Source organism: Melospiza georgiana, chromosome 8 (assembly GCF_028018845.1).
Source record: "Melospiza georgiana isolate bMelGeo1 chromosome 8, bMelGeo1.pri, whole genome shotgun sequence".
Taxonomy (NCBI): domain Eukaryota; kingdom Metazoa; phylum Chordata; class Aves; order Passeriformes; family Passerellidae; genus Melospiza; species Melospiza georgiana.
In genome coordinates this window covers 37,618,099-37,632,043 of record NC_080437.1, presented here as the reverse complement: position 1 = coordinate 37,632,043, position 13,945 = coordinate 37,618,099, and the positions used below count along the sequence as shown (strand labels likewise).

Sequence of the window (13,945 nt, the reverse complement as noted above, 5' to 3'; positions counted from 1 at the left end):
AAGTTATTTGAAAAAATTTAAAAAAATAATTAAAACCATGAAAATAAAAAACCTAAACTATTAAAATACTAAAAAATATCACTACCTAAATTAAAAAACATATTGCCTATAAAAACCCACCATATAAATGCTCCTGTCCCAAAAAATAAAAATAAAAAAAACTATCCAACCAGAAAGAAATCAGAACTTAGGAACACCAAAACTATAATGTCCAAAAGGTCACACCACATCCCTTATCATACACCAACTACAAACAAGATAAAACAATACAATGAATTCTTAAAAACCACCTTAAAACCACTACACTGAAAAACATTTCAAAAATTAAAAACTGCATTTAACAAAAGCCATCTAATAAATTCACACCCAAAACTCCAGCAGCCCAGCTGGCCCTACCAAAGCTCTAGGTTCATACATACAGTAAACAAAACCAAAATCCCAGTAATACCCATCAGAAATCTATGAAAGAACCCTACTGAAATTAATCCTGCCTCAAATACAAACCAACCCATCCAGAAAGTCAGCTTCACTCAAAAAACAATTTACACAGAGTTAATAATACCAAGAAATAAAACAACACACCATATACCACCAATGCATATCATAGTGAAGGAAAAAAAAACCACTACATTTTTTCCTTTTTGTTTTTTAAACTAACTTCTTTTATTAGCTAGAACAAAAGCTTTTGCCAGGACTGTAGCAACAACAACAACTTCTTTTTCTTCTTCTCCTTCTGAAATGTCCCTTCTCACTCCCAAATTCCTTTCAACTCCTGAGTTTACATCCAAGCAAAAAGCAAAATTCGTGCACTCGTGCGTTCGCTGCTCCTGTCAGATTCTCTGTTTCCCTCCACATCTTCTTACACTTTCAGTCCTCACGCTGTCCCGCCGTGATGAGTCTGACAGAAGAATTAGCACATGTTAACAGAGCATTTCCCTCCCTCCCTCCCTCCGCTTTCCTCAGCGCATTTCAATCCATCCCAGGCCTGCAGTGATGCACGCTCACCCCAAAGCTCACAGCAAGCATGCAGCAGCTCAGGCTCACTCGGCTCCAGGGCCCAGAGCCTGCAGGCCCTGCAGCTGCCACACGGATGGACCTGGTTCCCTCCCCGGGTGCCCAGAGGGAAACCTGAGGGCAGGCGTCCACCCCGAGGGTGCACCCGCAGCCCCGGGCAGGCATGGAGTCGCCGGCTGCTCTCTGGGGACGACACCCTCCCTGCAGGCCACACTGCCTCGTCCTCTCCCTCCCTGGGGGACAGGCACCTCCAGGGTCTGTGACCAGCCCCCTTCCGTCAGCATCCAGGGGCTCTGTCAGAGCCAGAGGGCTCAATTCGTGGTGAGTACCGATGGCACACAAATGGCAGCCCGAGGAAATCGTGTTCTGGGCTCTAAGTGCTTGGGACAGGGTCTGATTTTTTGTTTTGTACTTGTATGATGATTAGTACAGCAGGGCTCTGATGGATGACATGGCAACACAGAACTAAAAACTCCTCGACAGGATTACATCGACTTCCAGGAAAAGACAAAAGCCTAGGACCCTTCTGAAATCTACTTTTAATCCAAAGCACGGGGATTGTCAGCATGCTGCACCTTCCAGCTTTTCAAAGCAGCTTCCCTCTGAAGACCAGGAAACATTGATTTCTACAGAAACAATGGGCAACCCCCAGGCTAATCTCAGCACTACTGTTTAATAGGGGACCTGCCAGCGTGCCAGTCCAGCTTCAAGTGTGCTTTACTTCAGTCTAACATCCCCACACAATTCTTCTCACATCTCCCAACCCTGAAATCTTACTTTCCCCTAAAGCTTCTCTTCATTAGCAATTTCCAAGTAACATGGTATTTTTACAACATTCAAAAATGTCATGCTGGACTGTGCTAGAGAGTAATCTGCAAATATAAGCTTAGCAAAGTTTGAATTGACTTGTCCAGAGAAAAAACCTACAAGTGAACACCTACACCTGCCTACAAAGAGCTAACAAGCCCCTGGCAGCTGCCAGCATCAAAGCACAGCGGATGTCTCTAATACAGGGTAAGGATAACAATATCACCTTCTGTTCTCTCCAGCTTCTTTTCCCTGCAGTCATATTTTGCTTCTTATGATTTTTTTAGTCTCTGTATCTTCTTGGACAGCACCGAGCCCGACGACAAGGATACGAGAGTCTTTCCCTGCCGGACGGAGAGAACCAGGAAAACAGTTAAAATAAGAACAGGGCAGTTTGAAATTCGTACTTGCAACGAGAAGCAGCACCTAACCAACAGAACAAAAGTAAACAAAGCATGATACCTCCCTGGGGACAGAAGACTTATAAACTCTCCAGGATTCACAATTCTAGCCACCAACCCCTTCAGGACAGCAGCCAAGTGTCCCATGGGGTGGTGCTGCACCAAAGAACCATCTGAGAGGTTCCAAAGAGTGAAATGCACAATATTTTGCAAAGACAAAAAATCCTGCAAAATAACAAAAATACAATAGATGTAAACTACAGGGCAAGAGTACAAGTGTTACCTTTGGGAGCTGGAACCATCCAGGTGAGCACCTGATAACTGGATCCTCACCAGAGTTTGAACCCTTCAGGACACAGAAGGGTTTTCCCCAGAAATTTCACAGACTGAGTTTTGACAGAAGCACGCTCGCCGGATCCTCAGAAACGTCGCCCATTCTCCAGGCGTCTGGAGAGAACTGCAAATGGCTCTCACGTAGTTGGAGCTGGTTCTGTAAGGTCTCAGGGTGAATTTCACCAGATGCAACTGAATTGGGCAACTCCCAGTGAGACAGAGGGAACCCAAAGCTTGTTTTACCCAAACCTTGGGTAAGCACAGCTCCAGCAAATACTGAGGAAACAGACATAACAGGGTAAAAATAATAAAACTATTGCTTTTTCTTTAATCTTGCCTTTTTTTTTTTTTTATTCAGATGAGCAAAACAATGAAGGAGAAGGTGAAAAACTCACCATTACTGAACATTTCATCATCTGTAAGCTGAGCATCCTTAGCATAGAGGACTCCAGAGTTAAAATTCACTGATCCCTGGGAAATAAAACCAAATATATGACAAACAGTCAAACAGAAGGCGTAAAAATTTGTTTCCTCTACGGACTTTCAAGTACGTATCTTTGTATATATCCTACACATTACAACATACACTTTACACCATCTCCTAATATATAATAATTTACCTTTAAACTTTGATAGTATAGTGTGGAGAAATGGCTCCATGACAGAGGTCACGCAGACATTCGCTCGTTAGCCGACCAGGAGCTGGGAAAGTACCGAACACAGGTATTTTTGAGTTTTGCACCTGCAAGATAGCGTGTGCCTGGGCCTAGCTGGGTAGGATAACAAGTAGACAGAGAGACGTGGGAAATAGGGAATGTAGGCCCAAAGGAATGAGGAAGAGTTGATGGTATAGTTTAACCAATAGATCGCTTGGCTTACAGAATATTCATAAGCTTATTATGTGCTGTATAAGTGTCTGATACTCTCTGCAATAAACATAGCTTGCTGATCTCATATTGAGTGTCCGAGTCTTCCCTCACCCAAGAGTATAGCATAAAATTATTAACTAAAATTGGTGATCTATTATTATTAAGTTGTGCTTAAAGTTATTTTTGCTGTCATGTTCAAAACAATTTTTTTTTTTTTACTGTAATGAATGAGCAATTGATCTCAAAGTCATCACAAGCCCATCAAAAAAACAAAGCTCTATTCACCGGGCAGGTCTGTGAGCTAGAGGGTAGTTAGGCTTGTACTTACCTCTTGCTCTTCATGAACCAATAAATCCTGTCAACAAAACCAGGATCTTTAGCCCACTCCTATTAAAGATTCTACAAGGATGATGGTTTGATTTGTGTTTAGAAGTTTAGATTTAAAATGGCCAGTTCAATGGATAAATAAAGACAATTTAAGTAGTATTACTTTACTCTTATTATTATTATTATTGGTATTAGTATTATCAGCTACTGGAAGAAACAAACCAGTAGTATCTATACTTAATTACTTCTATTTCCAGAAAACAATAAAGAAAAAGAACCAAACCAAAAAAAGTCACTTCCTACCTTTTGTATCTCAGGATGATGAATTTCTCTTGGGCACTTCTCCAATTTATCAAGACTCATAGCACTGAAAGGCAAACAAAACAGTGCTTTATAGAAGGCCAAGTGCACGTTTCAAGGCTGAACCACCAACTGATTGCAGTGACAGCAGTTACAACATGAATCAGTCCAAGGGCCTCTCTTAAATGGAATGGAATGTTTTGTGGAACTGCCATTTCTTTCCCAAAATACTAACTTCCAACACTTCCTAAACTTATTTTGCATTTTAAAAACAGAAATTAGTAAGACTCTGTGTGGACATCAGGTTTATTTCCTTCTAATGCACAGAGCTCTGTTCCATCATCCTTCACTTTGGCTCTACACAGAATCATGGTGAGCTTTTTAGGAGTGCTCAATAATCAATTCTATTTCTTTTCCTAGTTCTCTCTCTTCTTCAATAATTCAAGGCAAGTCAAATGAAAAATGACAAGTTCAGCATCAGAGTCACACTTTTCCCCTTTGTCTGCTCAAGAACAGGCTTTAAATCCACTTATTGCTGCCTTCAACGATTCAGACTTGCAAAACCATTCTTACATGTTTTACAGGTTTATCATAAAACCCACAGAACACAAGCTCTGAATTACAGGAAAAGGTACACAGGCAAATATCTAAACTGATTACTTATTTGAAAACACATACCTTAATTCAGATTTCACCCAGAATGTTTCTGTGGGACACTAAGGGAGACATATTTTGTGAGTACCCTGTAAACGAGAAAAGCTAGCATAGATTACAGGACATACCCACTTTTTCTGCATATTCAAATAGAATTATTAATAAAAACAATTAAGTTTAAAAAGAAGGAAGATAACCAAGGTAATTTTACTCAGCTATATTTACTCCCGATTTAGAGAAAAAAAAAAAGGCCCGGGTGCTGCAAAGAAAAAAAAAGTGAACCACAAACGCTTACAGTAGAATTTTAAAACAATCGCTTGGATAAAAGAATCTTATGGAACGTGAAGTAGAAAAAAAGTGAAACCACTATCAGACCTGCCTATTTTCTCACCAGTGTACAAGAAAATCCTAAAAGCAGTATGAAGTCACTGCCTAAAACCGGTCATGGGATGTAACCAAGAACAATTTAGGCATTTGCTAATCTAGACAGAAACCTTTTCTGGATGCTAGTGTCAAATCACAAGTTTTGTCTTTCAGAAGCTCGACAATGCTGGAAAGCATTTTCCCCGGGGCTCGGGAGGGCAGGGGCGGAAGGGGGGGTGACTTTGCAGCTCGCACCTGTGCCATCCGAAGCACACAGCCCGGCCGCTCCCTGCGCTGGGCATTCTCCCGGCCATCTCTGGCTTTACCGCCCAGCGCCGCTCCATCCGCTGTCACGGCACAAAGAGCCACGGGCACTAACGCAGGCAGCAGCCCCGTCATGCCGGCGATACCGCAGCGCTCCCTGCTCGCAGCGCCCAACACGCGGCGGAGCCGCCTCCGCCCGCAGCACCGGCAGCAGCCCGAGGGAGACGGCTGCAGCTCGGGGGCTCCTCCGGCGCCTCCGCCAGCCCGAGGACGGCCGCCCCACCGGGACCGCGGCAGCGCCCGGCGCCGCTCGCCCGGGGCGGCTCCTGCAGCTCCCGGCCCGCGGCAGCAAAGCACCGCCTCGCCCTCTGGCATCGGCGTGCGGCAGCGCCCCCGCCCCCGCTGAGGGAGGCCGAGGAACCGGGCGGACGCTCATTCCGCGCTGCTCAGCACCGGGCGGGCGGCCAGACGGAGGCTGCGCCCCTCCAGCGTCGCCGTCCCGCGCGGGAGAGGCGCCGGCAGCTGCCCGCGCACAGCCCCGCGCGACCGCCTGGCACGCCAGCCACTCATGTGCCGCGTCGGCCGTTGCGTCACACGCCGCGGCAGCAGCACGGCCTGCCGGGAGTTGTAGTCTCGGGCTGACAGCCACAGCTCCGTCCCCCGGGAGCCACCGGCAGCTGCAGTCCCTCCTGGGCATCAAACCGGTGCTTCGCCCCACGGCGGGGAAGGACCTGAGGCAGCACCGCTCCTCCCGAATGTCCTCTCTTTTTCCCTCCAACTCTTTTTACTTTTTTCACTCGGTTTTTTTTTTTCACCACTTCCCTTCCTTCTTGCTCTCCTGCTTCCTTTCCTTTCCTTTCCTTTCCTTTCCTTTCCTTTCCTTTCCTTTCCTTTCCTTTCCTTTCCTTTCCTTTCCTTTCCTTTCCTTTCCTTTCCTTTCCTTTCCTTTCCCTTCCCTTTCCCTTTCCCTTTCCCTTTCCCTTTCCCCTTCCCCTTCCCTTTCCCCTTTCTTGTATTTCTGATCTTGGTTTACATTTCCACCTTTAGAATAAAAAAGCAGCAGTTCTGTGTCACGTACAGCAGTAGAAACTTTCAGGCGACCCGGGAGTAAAAAAAAAAATCCAAAACGAAAATGATTTAAAGAAAACTATTTATTCCCTGGGAGCCTGAAATTTTCTACTGCTGCACGTGACACAGAGCTTTTATTCCTTCTTATAGATTGTTGATATTTTATATATATTTATAGTTTATATTGATTCATTATATTAATAACTATACTTAATATGCACCTTATTCAAAAATATACGGAAATTATTTTTTAAATTATTTACCATAACTACTGCTACAACTTATTTTTCCTTATATTTCTAATTTTTATATAAATCTTTAATGTGTTTATGATATATTTCTATACTTATATTTCTACCTTTATATTATTTGTATTTGTAATTTTTACACTAAAACCCCTGCTTTGGCAAAGAAAAAACAAAACCATCCATTATTTTAAACTACCTAATTTTTTTTTATATTTATATTTATCATAATATACAACAAATGATAGATATAAATAGATAGGTATATCACATCAGTATTTATATCTATTTTATATCCATTTCCTCTAATATTTTTCAAAAAATATATGCAGTATTACGTGTATTATATATTGTATCAATTTATGTTATTTTACATTTACAATTTATTATTAATTTTTTATAGATCTCCATGTAGTTGCAATACATTTATATATTTGTATTTTTTTGGGTTGTATTTACATTTATATTCTCTATTCATATATCTATAAACATACACAATACTCTATTAAAATTAGAGTAACTTATCGTAACATATAATGACTTATGTTACATGTTAAATTTTAAAAATTGACCGAATATATAAAAATAAAATTGGCCCATTCCCATTTCTACACATCTATTTCTTTCGTTTCAATATAGTTAGAGTCATAATTGCATATTTAAAATCCAATTCCTAAATGAAATGACAAAACAAACAGCATCAAATTCCCACCAATATCTTCCAAAAACATCAAGAGACCTCCAACAGCCAAACAAGTGTCAGCGAAAAAACAAAGAACACTCTTCTCAATAACAATTCTCATCACGACAGAAAAATGGAACCAAAATAAAAGAAAATCCTCTAGAAACACACACAGCAAATTACAAAAAGTACTAAAAAAATGTCAAACCAATCTACTAAACTCAAGCCAATGCCACTCACCCTGAACGACGTTACTAAAAAAAAAAATAAAAAAACAAAATTCTACCTCTACACTAACTCAAAGAATAAACAATCCTCTGTAAAAATAACTTTAAAACCTGAACTAATTAACAAAATGGAAAAACATCTCAACCACTAAAAACTAAGAAATTAACTACCCAAAATTAATAAATACTTAAAAAACTCACCATGTAAATACCCATGTTCCCAAAAAAAACCCTGATAAACAATACTCAAATACATTAAAAGACAACAACAATAACAAAAAAAAAAAGAAAATAAAGAAACCAACAACGAGAATAATACCAAAAAACAGATAAACTTAAATCTGCAACAAAAAAATAATTCCCAACTGAATAAACCCATAGTGCCTCAAGCTATCAAAATAAAAATACCACGTAGGTACAAACACAAAGACTAAAGACAAACGTAACCATAAACAATGTCCCCCAAATTACCCGTAACCATAAAACATACACTACAATCAAACAAACCAAACAAATAAAAGCCCTGGAAGACGATAAACACACATGCAATTATCGAGATTAAAAACCCGCTGCTATGAACGACAGGACGCTACCCCAAGCCCCCCAAAACAAACATTACACACTCACGCTAATAAAAGCCACCGCAACAGAATTAAAATGCGAACCGCTGCTTCACGCTACGACCCGTAAAAACCGTTGCGCGCCCTACTAAACATAACACCCCGGGGAAAAATAAATCCGACTACAAAACCCAATCCAAAACAAACCATTACCATCCCTACCGGCACCGAGAACCGTGCCCACTCAGGAAGAACCCCATATCCCTTAGCGGACAGCCGCTGCAAACCGAACCCAGTGATGCCATCAACGCCTCCAAAGCGCCTCCAAGCCACGGCACCGCCGAACTTGGAGCGGCCGAACCCCATGCTCGCTGCCGGCCCCGGACAGAGCGCGGCTCCCGGCAGGAAAGCGGCTCGCGTGGCGGCTGCTCTGGCACATGGGGCCAGCGCCATCCCGGCGAGCCCCGCCCGCTGCCCCTGCCCGGCGGGGCCGGCACCGGGCCCGGGGCTACCGGCGGCGCCCGAGCCCCGCGCCCGGAGCGGACGGAGCGGCCGGCACCGCCCGGGCCGGCGCAGCAGCGCCCGCGCCGCCTCTGCCGCCCTTGGCCGGCCCGGCCCGGCTCCACTTGGCTCCGCACGGCTCACACCGGCGCGGCTCCGCCCCTGCCGCCCTTGGCCGGCCCGGCCGCGCCGAATCCCCCGTGCGCCCCGGCAGCTGCCCGGGCCATGCCAGCAGCGCTCCCGAGCGGGAACGTTCCGGGCCAGGCCGCGGGCATGGGGAGCGCCCTCCAATGCAGCAGCACAGCCCCATTGCAGCCCTGCAAACGCTGCCGGAGCTGTGGCTTCCCCCAACCCAACCCCGAAACTTACGCCGCAGGCGGGGCTCACCTCACTTCAACAAGGGCAAAGAAATGCCTTCTCCCCTAAAATTTCACCCCCTACGACAGCAGAAAAGAAGGGGTGGTCCTCAAATGAAAGCCTTCGACTGATGGGAAAGGGCGATTTCGACCTCCATTTCAAACCCTTGAAAAGGAAGGACACCAGGGCTCTCCCCTCCATTTAAACCTTAGGATGATGAAAAAGGGGTGGGCTGCCTTCAAATCAAACCCATAACACCACAAGAATACTTTTCCCATTCACCTTAGAATAGAACGCAGGGATTCCCTGTCACCTCCAGGATACCCCTAACACCCTTGAAAAGGCAGCTTTTCCTGCAATCAACACCCTTAAAACCACAAGTGAAGAGGGATCCCCTCAGGTCAAAAGCAGACAATAAAAGAAGAACAGCTGCTTCCTTCTCCGTAATTCCTTTTGTGCTCATCAGCTCCATTTTTGTTCCTGGGGATCCGGGGAGGGACTGGCAAGATGAAATTGCAAAGGGGAAGGACAAAATTCCCCACCCCAAACCCATACAGGCTCACCTGTTCGGCTGCTGCTCCCTGGGCACAAAGATTCGTCCCTCGACACCTCCTTTAAGCGATGCTCCACGTACCCAAGCGCGGATCCAGGTGTCCCCCCGACCCTGTGAGAAGCTCTCGCAGTCCTACCATGAGACAGCGCCGGGAGCGCCCCATAAACCCCTCCACTCAGCAGCTCCATGCAAAAGGGAGCTGAGGCAAAGCCTTCCCCTAAAACAGCCTCGCCCCGGCAGGAGCCGGCCCCTCATCATCCACACACTCACACCTGGGCTGCTCCGAGCCCCCATCATCCTCACACTCACACCTGGGCTGCTCCGAGCCCCCATCATCCCCACACTCACACCTGGTGCTGCTCTGACACCCCCATCAAATGCCTTTGCCATTTTCATTCAAATTGCCAGCCCCGCAGTCCACTTCCCAGCCCCACAGAGATTTCAGCCACACCCCAAGAGGTGCCATCACAGGCGCAGGCAATGTTCTGGCATCGACGGGGTTTTCAGGCGCGAGCTCGCCGCCCCCTTTCCCCACTCCACACATCCTGTTCTACTATTAGCGGCAATACCCAGCCCCTGCATCCATGTCACAGGCCTACAGTGATCTCGGCGCAAGAACAATACACTGCCTTTAGCAGCCCTAAGGTGGCTGTCATGTGTTAAGCTGCAATGCCAGTCCCACAATGATTGAGACCAGGCCCAGTGATTTCAGCTCTTGACCCACAAGCTTTATTTTACTGCCAGCTCCCTTCTTCCAGCTCCAGCTCTGTGTTTCTCCAGCTTCAAATGGCAGCATCTGGCTCTTGGCTCCAGCTGGGCAACAATTCAGCTCTGGCACGAGCCTCTGGAAGCCCACCCCACCATCCATATGCTAGCCCTGCAGTGATTTTAGCTCCCACCGAGCAGTCCCCAGTCACTTTGCACACCCCTGCATAAGTTGTCCTGGATGCTCACAGCCCCGTTCCCAGGTCTAGTGCCTTTGCCATTTTCATTCAAATTGCCAGCCCCGCAGTCCACTTCCCAGCCCCACAGAGATTTCAGCCGCACCCCAAGAGGTGCCATCACAGGCGCAGGCAATGTTCTAGCATCGACGGGGTTTTCAGGTGCGAGCTCGCCGCCCCCTTTCCCCACTCCACACATCCTGTTCTACTATTAGCGGCAATACCCAGCCCCTGCATCCATGTCACAGGCCTACAGTGATCTCGGCGCAAGAACAATACACTGCCTTTAGCAGCCCTAAGGTGGCTGTCATGTGTTAAGCTGCAATGCCAGTCCCACAATGATTGAGACCAGGCCCAGTGATTTCAGCTCTTGACCCACAAGCTTTATTTTACTGCCAGCTCTCTTCTTCCAGCTCCAGCTCTGTGTTTCTCCAGCTTCAAATGGCAGCATCTGGCTCTTGGCTCCAGCTGGGCAACAATTCAGCTCTGGCACGAGCCTCTGGAAGCCCACCCCACCATCCATATGCTAGCCCTGCAGTGATTTTAGCTCCCACCGAGCAGTCCCCAGTCACTTTGCACACCCCTGCCTAAGTTGTCCTGGATGCCCACGGCCCCGTTCACAGGTCTAGTGCCTTTGCCATTTTCATTCAAATTGCCAGCCCCGCAGTCCACTTCCCAGCCCCACAGAGATTTCAGCCACACCCCAAGAGGTGCCATCACAGGCGCAGGCAATATTCTAGCATCGACGGGGTTTTCAGGCGCGAGCTCGCCGCCCCCTTTCCCCACTCCACACATCCTGTTCTACTATTAGCGGCAATACCCAGCCCCTGCATCCATGTCACAGGCCTACAGTGATCTCGGCGCAAGAACAATACACTGCCTTTACCAGCCCTAAGGTTGCTGTCGTGTGTTAAGCTGCAATCCCAGTCCCACAGTGATTGAGACCAGGCCCAGTGATTTCAGCTCTTGACCCACAAGCTTTATTTTACTGCCAGCTCTCTTCTTCCAGCTCCAGCTCTGTGTTTCTCCAGCTTCAAATGGCAGCATCTGGCTCTTGGCTCCAGCTGGGCAACAATTCAGCTCTGGCACGAGCCTCTGGAAGCCCACCCCACCATCCATATGCTAGCCCTGCAGTGATTTTAGCTCCCACCGAGCAGTCCCCAGTCACTTTGCACACCCCTGCCTAAGTTGTCCTGGATGCCCACGGCCCCGTTCACAGGTCTAGTGCCTTTGCCATTTTCATTCAAATTGCCAGCCCCGCAGTCCACTTCCCAGCCCCACAGAGATTTCAGCCGCACCCCAAGAGGTGCCATCACAGGCGCAGGCAATATTCTAGCATCGACGGGGTTTTCAGGCGCGAGCTTGCCGCCCCCTTTCCCCACTCCACACATCCTGTTCTACTATTAGCGGCAATACCCAGCCCCTGCATCCATGTCACAGGCCTACAGTGATCTCGGCGCAAGAACAATACACTGCCTTTACCAGCCCTAAGGTTGCTGTCGTGTGTTAAGCTGCAATCCCATCCCACAGTGATTGAGACCAGGCCCAGTGATTTCAGCTCTTGACCCACAAGCTTTATTTTACTGCCAGCTCTCTTCTTCCAGCTCCAGCTCTGTGTTTCTCCAGCTTCAAATGGCAGCATCTGGCTCTTGGCTCCAGCTGGGCAACAATTCAGCTCTGGCACGAGCCTCTGGAAGCCCACCCCACCATCCATATGCTAGCCCTGCAGTGATTTTAGCTCCCACCGAGCAGTCCCCAGTCACTTTGCACACCCCTGCATAAGTTGTCCTGGATGCTCACAGCCCCGTTCACAGGTCTAGTGCCTTTGCCATTTTCATTCAAATTGCCAGCCCCGCAGTCCACTTCCCAGCCCCACAGAGATTTCAGCCACACCCCAAGAGGTGCCATCACAGGCGCAGGCAATATTCTAGCATCGACGGGGTTTTCAGGCGCGAGCTCGCCGCCCCCTTTCCCCACCCCACACATCCTGTTCTACTATTAGCGGCAATACCCAGCCCCTGCATCCATGTCACAGGCCTACAGTGATCTCGGCGCAAGAACAATACACTGCCTTTACCAGCCCTAAGGTGGCTGTCATGTGTTAAGCTGCAATCCCAGTCCCACAGTGATTGAGACCAGGCCCAGTGATTTCAGCTCTTGACCCACAAGCTTTATTTTACTGCCAGCTCTCTTCTTCCAGCTCCAGCTCTGTGTTTCTCCAGCTTCAAATGGCAGCATCTGGCTCTTGGCTCCAGCTGGGCAACAATTCAGCTCTGGCACGAGCCTCTGGAAGCCCACCCCACCATCCATATGCTAGCCCTGCAGTGATTTTAGCTCCCACCGAGCAGTCCCCAGTCACTTTGCACACCCCTGCATAAGTTGTCCTGGATGCTCACAGCCCCGTTCCCAGGTCTAGTGCCTTTGCCATTTTCATTCAAATTGCCAGCCCCGCAGTCCACTTCCCAGCCCCACAGAGATTTCAGCCGCACCCCAAGAGGTGCCATCACAGGCGCAGGCAATGTTCTAGCATCGACGGGGTTTTCAGGTGCGAGCTCGCCGCCCCCTTTCCCCACTCCACACATCCTGTTCTACTATTAGCGGCAATACCCAGCCCCTGCATCCATGTCACAGGCCTACAGTGATCTCGGCGCAAGAACAATACACTGCCTTTAGCAGCCCTAAGGTGGCTGTCATGTGTTAAGCTGCAATGCCAGTCCCACAATGATTGAGACCAGGCCCAGTGATTTCAGCTCTTGACCCACAAGCTTTATTTTACTGCCAGCTCTCTTCTTCCAGCTCCAGCTCTGTGTTTCTCCAGCTTCAAATGGCAGCATCTGGCTCTTGGCTCCAGCTGGGCAACAATTCAGCTCTGGCACGAGCCTCTGGAAGCCCACCCCACCATCCATATGCTAGCCCTGCAGTGATTTTAGCTCCCACCGAGCAGTCCCCAGTCACTTTGCACACCCCTGCCTAAGTTGTCCTGGATGCCCACGGCCCCGTTCACAGGTCTAGTGCCTTTGCCATTTTCATTCAAATTGCCAGCCCCGCAGTCCACTTCCCAGCCCCACAGAGATTTCAGCCGCACCCCAAGAGGTGCCATCACAGGCGCAGGCAATATTCTAGCATCGACGGGGTTTTCAGGCGCGAGCTTGCCACCCCCTTTCCCCACCCCACACATCCTGTTCTACTATTAGCGGCAATACCCAGCCCCTGCATCCATGTCACAGGCCTACAGTGATCTCGGCGCAAGAACAATACACTGCCTTTACCAGCCCTAAGGTTGCTGTCGTGTGTTAAGCTGCAATCCCAGTCCCACAGTGATTGAGACCAGGCCCAGTGATTTCAGCTCTTGACCCACAAGCTTTATTTTACTGCCAGCTCTCTTCTTCCAGCTCCAGCTCTGTGTTTCTCCAGCTTCAAATGGCAGCATCTGGCTCTTGGCTCCAGCTGGGCAACAATTCAGCTCTGGCACGAGCCTC

General features: G+C 47.8%; 1 long non-coding RNA gene across 5 annotated transcripts; it reads right to left on the bottom strand.

Moving 5' to 3' along the window:
• Positions 1-635: 635 nt before the first annotated feature.
• Positions 636-5,595, bottom strand: LOC131086255 (uncharacterized). Of its 5 annotated transcripts, XR_009114737.1 has the most exons (4): positions 5,324-5,595; positions 4,730-4,794; positions 2,048-4,118; positions 636-898 (listed from the first exon to the last, which is right to left on the bottom strand). It is a non-coding gene; the product is annotated as an uncharacterized LOC131086255 (long non-coding RNA). The 5 variants fall into 5 exon arrangements; XR_009114735.1 differs by having other exon boundaries at positions 2,048-2,447; positions 2,556-5,595; XR_009114734.1 differs by having other exon boundaries at positions 2,048-2,831; positions 2,951-5,595.
• Positions 5,596-13,945: the final 8,350 nt, after the last annotated feature.